The sequence below is a fragment of the Schistocerca nitens genome, chromosome 4 (genome assembly GCF_023898315.1).
Source record: "Schistocerca nitens isolate TAMUIC-IGC-003100 chromosome 4, iqSchNite1.1, whole genome shotgun sequence".
In the NCBI taxonomy this organism is placed as follows: Eukaryota; Metazoa; Arthropoda; class Insecta; order Orthoptera; family Acrididae; genus Schistocerca; species Schistocerca nitens.
This window is the reverse complement of record NC_064617.1, coordinates 719244864-719252701: the sequence shown is the minus strand read 5'-3', so window position 1 is coordinate 719252701 and position 7838 is coordinate 719244864. Positions and strand designations below refer to the sequence as shown.

At 48.0% G+C, this 7838-nt stretch overlaps 6 non-coding genes across 6 annotated transcripts; all 6 read right to left on the bottom strand.

Annotated features, from left to right (window-relative positions):
- Positions 1-125: 125 nt before the first annotated feature.
- Trnak-uuu (transfer RNA lysine (anticodon UUU)) lies at positions 126-198 on the bottom strand. Its single transcript has one exon. It is a non-coding gene; the product is annotated as a tRNA-Lys (tRNA).
- Positions 199-542: 344 nt separating this feature from the next.
- Trnas-aga (transfer RNA serine (anticodon AGA)) lies at positions 543-624 on the bottom strand. The gene has a single exon. It is a non-coding gene; the product is annotated as a tRNA-Ser (tRNA).
- Positions 625-1361: 737 nt separating this feature from the next.
- On the bottom strand, positions 1362-1443 carry Trnas-cga (transfer RNA serine (anticodon CGA)). The gene has a single exon. It is a non-coding gene; the product is annotated as a tRNA-Ser (tRNA).
- Positions 1444-1581: 138 nt separating this feature from the next.
- On the bottom strand, positions 1582-1654 carry Trnak-uuu (transfer RNA lysine (anticodon UUU)). Its single transcript has one exon. It is a non-coding gene; the product is annotated as a tRNA-Lys (tRNA).
- A 344-nt stretch (positions 1655-1998) lies between these two features.
- Trnas-aga (transfer RNA serine (anticodon AGA)) lies at positions 1999-2080 on the bottom strand. The gene has a single exon. It is a non-coding gene; the product is annotated as a tRNA-Ser (tRNA).
- Positions 2081-2817: 737 nt separating this feature from the next.
- On the bottom strand, positions 2818-2899 carry Trnas-cga (transfer RNA serine (anticodon CGA)). Its single transcript has one exon. It is a non-coding gene; the product is annotated as a tRNA-Ser (tRNA).
- Between the last annotated feature and the right edge of the window lie 4939 nt (positions 2900-7838).

Genomic DNA, 7838 nt, shown 5'->3' with positions numbered 1-7838 from the left:
TCCTCCCGACACATGCAACTGCTACTGTTTAAAGCACTGCAGTGCCAGGAAACGGCGTAGCAGCATTCTTTTCCGTAGTGCTTACACCGCTACGAGACGTGCGGCTACCAAGGTATTAAAATTTCCGCTCGAACAGGGACTTGAACCCTGGACCCTTAGGTTAAAAGCCTAATGCTCTACCGACTGAGCTATCCGGGCTCACGTTACCTGAACACCCCTCCCTTTAGGCATATTGACACATTGCCTCATGTCCTTTACTGTTGGGTGGTCGTTGCGTGGAGCTGTTACTATTAAAACGTCGTCTGACTGCTGTCTATAAACTCATTACGCTAGGGTCGTAACAGACTATCGAAGAAAGCTGACACACGATGTAAAGTTAAATTGCAGCAGTTTGTACGTCTCAGCAGAGGAGCTACGTGTTTTGTCGACACTCACTGGACAATTGTAAAATTCACAAGCGTCTCGAATGCAGTGTTTCCCACGTATTCGCTCATTTCACGGTTCCGTTGGAGATGTTCTTCACCTCTTGACACAAAAAAGGACGCAATCGGTAGGACCCGAACCTACGCTCCCAAAGGGAATCTGATTTCTAGTCAGACGCCTTAACCACTCGGCCACGACTGCCGGTCGCAGAAGCGTCTCTCGGCAAGTGCAACTTTTCAAGCAATCTGACGTAAGAACACGACATGGCCTCACTCGTTTCTGTAGTGCTTCCGTTGCCAGCACATTAGCCGTTACGACAGTGTATCAATTTTGGCCTGGACGGGGGTTTGAACCCGGGACCCTTTGGTTGAAAGTCTAGCGCTCTACCGGCTGAGCTACCCGGTCCCTCGGCCGAGCATTGTGGTACATGCTGAATGGTGTTTGAGTGATTCGCGTGTCGTAATTACTGGCTTACGGCTCCAATGGCGACTTCACCGACTTCCCACTGACGCACCGCTGACGCTACTTTTCTGTCGTCTTAAACGATGGACATACTTGCAAGCAGCTGCGAGATCTTAAGAAAGGAAAACGCTGCACCACTGCTTTTGCCACACTCGAATGAATTTAATTGCGATTCTTAAAAAGAAATGAATGCTCGCTCTGTCCAACACTTTGAAGCACATCTGCGTAGTCACGAACACGGCGACGGCGCGACAAAATGACGGGGGCGCGTTCGTGGGCCTGCGACTGATTTCTGCAAGTACTAGCGTCCGTGCGAGGTGAACCGAGAGCCGCAACAGACAGCGGCCGTCGCGAAACAGTATTCTGAAACATAAATTTCCGTCTTGTTGAGAATGGTGTCACTGGTTTGGATCCGCTTTCACCCACGCATGTCACATGTGTGCGAAAATTTCTGCTCGTTTTTACGCAAAATCACACGCAGCCGGTAGGATTCGAACCTACGCTCCCAGAGGGAATCTGATTTCGAGTCAGACGCCTTAACCACTCGGCCACGACTGCCAGTAGCGGAAGATCCTCCCGACACATGCAACTGCTACTGTTTAAAGCACTGCAGTGCCAGGAAACGGCGTAGCAGCATTCTTTTCCGTAGTGCTTACACCGCTACGAGACGTGCGGCTACCAAGGTATTAAAATTTCCGCCCGAACAGGGACTTGAACCCTGGACCCTTAGGTTAAAAGCCTAATGCTCTACCGACTGAGCTATCCGGGCTCACGTTACCTGAACACCCCTCCCTTTAGGCATATTGACACATTGCCTCATGTCCTTTACTGTTGGGTGGTCGTTGCGTGGAGCTGTTACTATTAAAACGTCGTCTGATTGCTGTCTATAAACTCATTACGCTAGGGTCGTAACAGACTATCGAAGAAAGCTGACACACGATGTAAAGTGAAATTGCAGCAGTTTGTACGTCTCAGCAGAGGAGCTACGTGTTTTGTCGACACTCACTGGACAATTGTAAAATTCACAAGCGTCTCGAATGCAGTGTTTCCCACGTATTCGCTCATTTCACGGTTCCGTTGGAGATGTTCTTCACCTCTTGACACAAAAAAGGACGCAATCGGTAGGACCCGAACCTACGCTCCCAGAGGGAATCTGATTTCTAGTCAGACGCCTTAACCACTCGGCCACGACTGCCGGTCGCAGAAGCGTCTCTCGGCAAGTGCAACTTTTCAAGCAATCTGACGTAAGAACACGACATGGCCTCACTCGTTTCTGTAGTGCTTCCGTTGCCAGCACATTAGCCGTTACGACAGTGTATCAATTTTGGCCTGGACGGGGGTTTGAACCCGGGACCCTTTGGTTGAAAGTCTAGCGCTCTACCGGCTGAGCTACCCGGTCCCTCGGCCGAGCATTGTGGTACATGCTGAATGGTGTTTGAGTGATTCGCGTGTCGTAATTACTGGCTTACGGCTCCAATGGCGACTTCACCGACTTCCCACTGACGCACCGCTGACGCTACTTTTCTGTCGTCTTAAACGATGGACATACTTGCAAGCAGCTGCGAGATCTTAAGAAAGGAAAACGCTGCACCACTGCTTTTGCCACACTCGAATGAATTTAATTGCGATTCTTAAAAAGAGATGAATGCTCGCTCTGTCCAACACTTTGAAGCACATCTGCGTAGTCACGAACACGGCGACGGCGCGACAAAATGACGGGGGCGCGTTCGTGGGCCTGCGACTGATTTCTGCAAGTACTAGCGTCCGTGCGAGGTGAACCGAGAGCCGCAACAGACAGCGGCCGTCGCGAAACAGTATTCTGAAACATAAATTTCCGTCTTGTTGAGAATGGTGTCACTGGTTTGGATCCGCTTTCACCCACGCATGTCACATGTGTGCGAAAATTTCTGCTCGTTTTTACGCAAAATCACACGCAGCCGGTAGGATTCGAACCTACGCTCCCAGAGGGAATCTGATTTCGAGTCAGACGCCTTAACCACTCGGCCACGACTGCCAGTAGCGGAAGATCCTCCCGACACATGCAACTGCTACTGTTTAAAGCACTGCAGTGCCAGGAAACGGCGTAGCAGCATTCTTTTCCGTAGTGCTTATTTTTTTTTTTTTTTTTTTTTTTTTTTTTTTTTTTTTTTTGCAATCGCTGCATGGAGCTGTAACTAATAAAACGTCGCCTGGATGCTGTCTACAAACTTATCGTGCTAAGCTCGTAACAGACTATCGAATAATACTGACACACGACGCAAAAACAAATTGCAGCAGTCGTTACGTCTCATGCGTTGGAGCAGAGGATTTACGTGTTTTGTTGACACTCACTGGGCAACTCGAAAATTCACAAGCATTTTGAATGCAATGTTTCCCACGTTTTCGCTCATTTCACAGTTCCGTTGGAGACGTTCTTCACGTCCTGACACAAAAAAGGGAACGCGGTCGGTAGGACATCTTTTTTTTTTTTATTTTCTTGCTTCCCAGGCAGTTGCCTACTGTGTTCCTCTTATGGCATGCACTAGACAACCAGAACAGCTACACGAGGGAGTCACTTTTGTTCTCGGCGGTAGTTACATTATCACAAACTCAGAGCATTTCCATTGGCGTCAGCTTCAAAACGAATGCATGCCGAAACCCGGGATCTTTTTTTTTTTACGCCTTAACCACTCTTTTTTTTTACGCCTTAACCACTCTTTTTTTACGCCTTAACCACTCTTTTTTTTACGCCTTAACCACTCTGTTTTTTTAATTATTAGTGGTTTTTTTTTTTTTTTTTTTTTTTTTTTTTTTTTTTTTTTTTTTTTTGTTAAACCAAACATACCTTCTTGCAAGATCAGGCCAGGGCGGCGGTGGAGGCAAAGGGGGCAGGGGTCGCAATCCGAGGCCTGGCCACAGTGTCTCCCTCACCGTCCCAACCCGAGAAACGTGGAATAACGGAAAGAGTGGTGTGTTGTACTCTTTATTATTGTGTAACAGAGCATTGCTCTTTTTTTTTATTTAATATTTTTTTTTTATGGAGTTCCTTTAGGAGAACAAAGATCCATCGTGGCCAGCGGAAACATGTCCAAAACGATGTTGCGAAAAAAGAATAACGTCCTCTGAAGGTGTGGAAAGAACGTGAGGAAGGAAGAACGAGAACGCGAAACACAAAATAAAAAACCATTCTAGGAGGACAATGACCACAAGTAGGCAGCGGAGGCCCACCGCTACCATAGAAAGGCAAAAAATAGAGACTCTCAAAATAATATGGAAATGAAAAACACAAACAAATAACCACACTAAACGTGCCAAATATGTCTGGCGCACGGGAATGGGGAAGTGTACGCAATTCCGGCAGCAACAAACATATTTCGTCTTCTCGATAAGCTTGATTTCCGTGCCCAAGAGGCAACCGTTTCAACGCCTAATTATCTTTGAGCGCCGTCTCACAGTTCAGGGACAAGTCAATGACAGTCCTGCAATAGTCACAAAAAACGAAGTAAAGGTCAGCAATTAGGGAACAAGCGTCAATCCAGGAGAGAAGAGCCAATATGGCAATCCTAAGGACAACCGCCCAAATGGCGGAAGATAAGTCGAGCCGGTGAGACAAATGAACTGTCATACATCAAGAAAATTAGAACAATATATCATTCCACACATTCCGCCAGAGGAAACAGTGGAATGGGAAGTACATAATCATGGCAGGAGAGAAATATGTAATTTGGTAAAGGCGGTCCGTAGAGGGACATCTAAAAATCGGGCATAATTGGAAACACACTGCGGATTTCGTTGCTCCCGTCCATAGTAGTCCCAAAGATACGTCAAAAACTGCAAGCGATCCATGAGGCGGAGAGAGAAAATCGCATGTGCTGCATGCGCGGCGATCCACACGGTAGCGTTTCTCTTGGTGGCAGGATACGGCCGCCAGTCGGGAACCAGGATATACGTAGGTTGTATGGCACTCGGGGTAGTCCTATTAATCAACGCCAACATCTCACGGGTGGCAGCCCATACCTCGTGAAACTGGGGGCACACAAAACGGTGTTCGATCGTGTCCTCAGCCGCGCACCGCCCACAGATGACACTCGGGAGGAGATTGATTGCGTGGAGTTTCGCATTCGTGGCAACGGTGCGATTCATAACTTTATACCAAGTGTCCCGAACATCTGATGTCAACAATTTACTGGAAATGTTGGACCACACCGTCCGCCAATCGTATTGCGGCAGCCTCAACTCCCATTTGTTAGTCGGCGGAGTTCCGCGGAGGGCCTCTGCGATCGCGCTGACGTTACCCCTGCGCCGATCGTCACCTATCAGATAGCTGGTGTGGAGGAAGTACTGGCGAACGAAATTCAAGTTGTACGGGATAGCCTGGATAGAGACAGGCGCGCGGAGAGAAGCAGGGCGGTAAAGGTCGAAGAGTACCGACGTGGGGCCAAGCCCCGCATGGGCTATTACACAGTTAGTTCGGTGGAGCAAAAGGGCAGCACACTTGGAAGGAAAATCAACCAGACCGATGCCGCCCCTGTCCGGCGGGAGCGTGCAAATATTGTAGGCGACCTTAAAGATTTCGCCTCGCCAGACCAGCCAAGAAACAGCATGCTTGATGGCCCGTTCGATCTCCTTCGGCACCGGCAAAACTTGAGCCAGGTACCAGGCCTTGGCCAACATCTGGGTATTAACAACCGAAACTCTATCCAGCAAAGACAAATTTCGTTTGGCGGCAGCCTGAGTCGCCGCTCGAACAGAATATAAGACCGCGCGCCAGTTTAACACTGCCATTTGTTGTACATTTGCCGTCATCTGGATCCCGAGAATCTTATGTCGTAACTTGACGGTATACCAATCACGACGGACAGCCCTCATGGTCGCAGTAAGCGGCAGCAAGATGGACTTACGGGGGTTCACAACCGCACCCGATGCCGATTCAAATTGGTGAAGAATGAGACGGAGCGAATCAATATCGTCGGGACTTTGGATAAAAACTCCCAAGTCATCCGCATACGCCCGACAGACAAGCGAACCCGTACCAAACGGGACACCGTGGCAAACATTCGTTAGTTTACGGAGTAGAGGATCCAGCGCTAAAACGAATAAGCCCATGGAAAGCGGGCACCCTTGGCGGACGGATCTGTTCATCCTGAGGACATCACCGGCCTGGCCATGAAAAAGGATTCGGGAAGTGGCCGATTTCAGAAGGTTAGATATCACATGCGTGAATTTTAAACCAAATCCAAACTTATACATGACCCGCCGCAAGTATTCGTGACTAATTCGATCGAATGCATTATGAAAATCAATGGAAAGTATCGCAGCCCGGCCGCCACGACGTGACGAGGCAGAAGCGATACATTCTCGATACGCCAGGACGGCATCAAATATATTCCGTCCAGGTACTGCACACGATTGAGAAGGACTAATGACGGTCTTCAACGCCGGCCGCAAACGGTGTGAAAAGCAGCGTGCTATGATTTTATAATCGGCGTTTAATAGAGTAATCGGCCGTAAAGTCACCGCACTTTGGATGCCAGTGGTCTTCGGGATGAGGACGATGAGCCCCTCTAAAAAGTCTTCCGGCACATCAAGACCATTATGTATCTCATTAACAATGGCAACGAAAGTATCAGTTAAAAGACCGGAAAATTTCACATAAAATTCCACAGGAATTCCGTCAATGCCAGGTGCCTTTCCCTTCGGGCTAGCCTTAACGGCGGCAGAAACATCATCAGCTGTAAAACGCTCATTTAAAAGAAGTCTATCCTGACGCGTTAAAACTGAAGGCAGGTCGTGTAAAAACATCTGCAAGGAGGCGTCATGCAAAGGTTGAGATTGAAAGAGTTTAGAGTAGTGATCGTAAATTTCGTCCTTAATCACCCGACGATCCGAAGTTCTAAGACCGTCACGCGTTATCCAGTCCGTGAATAAAAGTTTTTCACGCCGCAGTCGGGCTCGTCGTAAATGATACAATGATAGTGGTTCTTCCAAAGAGGGATCGAAAGGCCTGCTACGGACAACAGAGCCCTGCGCCTTCCGATGCGGATGGTTTAAAATCTGCGTTTTAATTTTCCGTAACATGGGAAGGAGGTCAGGGCGGTCGGTAACACGAGTAATTAAATCCTGTAAACAATCGCGATAAAAATTGACCGTCATCATGTCCCAATGGGCCTTGTCACGACAGTAATTTATGAGCAAATTACGAAGAGCCGGTTTAGCGTGACGGAGCCACCATGCGACAGTAGAACACGCCTGTGGGCGGCTCTGAAGAAGTTGGCGCCACAACAAATGTACCTGTTCGACAAGACTGACGTCATCCAAAACACTAACATTGAATTTCCAATAGGATCGCGTACGGTCCGGGCGAACAGACGGGACATTAAAAGCACACAAATAACCACAATGATCCGAAAAAACGACGGGGGCAACTTCGGCCTGCAAGATTTGTGCAGTAAGGTCCGACGAGACATAAATACTACCCAACCTACTATGCCCAGTAGGATAAAAATAAGTAAAACCTGTAGCAGTCGGAGTAAAACGAAGCCACGTGTCCTCAAGTTTAAAAGTGTCAACTAAAGTTTGCAGTGCTAGACACTTATGTGCCGTCGGTTCCTGGTCGGCAACACGCAAGACACAATTAAAATCACCGCCTAAGATGATCCGTCGGTGGTTTCGATGGAAGAACTGACATAAATCATGATTGAAAAAAGTATCCCTCAGACGTTTGTTGTGAGTTCCAGAGGGGGCGTACACGTTAACAAAAAATATGTCGCAGATGACACATGCCAACCCTCGTCCATTTGGTAAAATTTCTACGTGTTTATACTCTAAACCGGGCGTGATTAAAATAGCCGTACCAATGGTCGTTTCCGGATCAATATTAAGAATAACATTATAGGCAGTAAGGTGCGGGACAACGTCAGCTGTAAGTTCTTGAAGGAAAACCACATCACAACGAGCAGATTGCAAAAAATGTA